The sequence below is a fragment of the Octodon degus genome, unplaced genomic scaffold (genome assembly GCF_000260255.1).
Source record: "Octodon degus isolate 3935 unplaced genomic scaffold, OctDeg1.0 scaffold00127, whole genome shotgun sequence".
Classification (NCBI taxonomy): Eukaryota; Metazoa; Chordata; class Mammalia; order Rodentia; family Octodontidae; genus Octodon; species Octodon degus.
This window is the reverse complement of record NW_004524703.1, coordinates 1,750,162-1,750,917: the sequence shown is the minus strand read 5'-3', so window position 1 is coordinate 1,750,917 and position 756 is coordinate 1,750,162. Positions and strand designations below refer to the sequence as shown.

At 46.3% G+C, this 756-nt stretch overlaps 1 protein-coding gene across 1 annotated transcript in view; it reads right to left on the bottom strand.

Annotated features, from left to right (window-relative positions):
* Tsnax (translin associated factor X) overlaps positions 1-756 on the bottom strand; it is a 42,841-nt gene that overhangs the window by 41,249 nt on the left and 836 nt on the right.

Genomic DNA, 756 nt, shown 5'->3' with positions numbered 1-756 from the left:
TTTTGTGGAAAAAAAAAGAAGGGGACTGAGTTTTACTATGTACTTCAGCCTAACCTTGAATTTCCAGTAATTCTACCTCAACCTCCTGCGTGCTACATGCGAGCCACTATGCCCATGAACACTATTCATTTATCATCTAGCTGTCATCTGAAATCTTTTAAACTTGTCTTTTATTTTCTTTCAAGTTATTTTAAACTCTATGTAAATCTTTGTTTAGTTACTTGGTGCCCCACTACCTCCTCCACTAGGATTTGAATCCAGTACCTTCACACTGAGCAACATCCACTGCACACCAGAACCATCACTGTTGTTTTTTTATTTTTGAGATAGGGTCTCTCTATGCAGTTCAGGCTGCCTTAAACTCACTTTGTAGCCCAGGATGACATTGAACTCACAGCAGTCTTCCTGCCTCAGCCTCCCAAGTGCTGGAAGTACAGGTGGGCGCCACCTCACCCAGTCTCGATTGCCATCTCAGCATGCCCCGGGGGGTGGGGCCAGCATAGCAGGCCCTGGGATCGAACCCCTGGGCCCTGAGCCTTTTTGCCCCTGGCCCCTGCACCTGTTTGCAGGCGCTTTAATCTGCTGAGCTATTTGGCCGGCCCTTGTTTTTACTGTTGTTTTTTTTCCCCCCATCACAAATAGGACTTTATTTATCACTATTAAAAATCTGGGGTGGAGAGATGGCTCAGTGGTCTAAAGCACCTACTTAGAACAAGCTTAGCAAAAGCATCAGGGACCGCGGTTCAATCCTCCAGC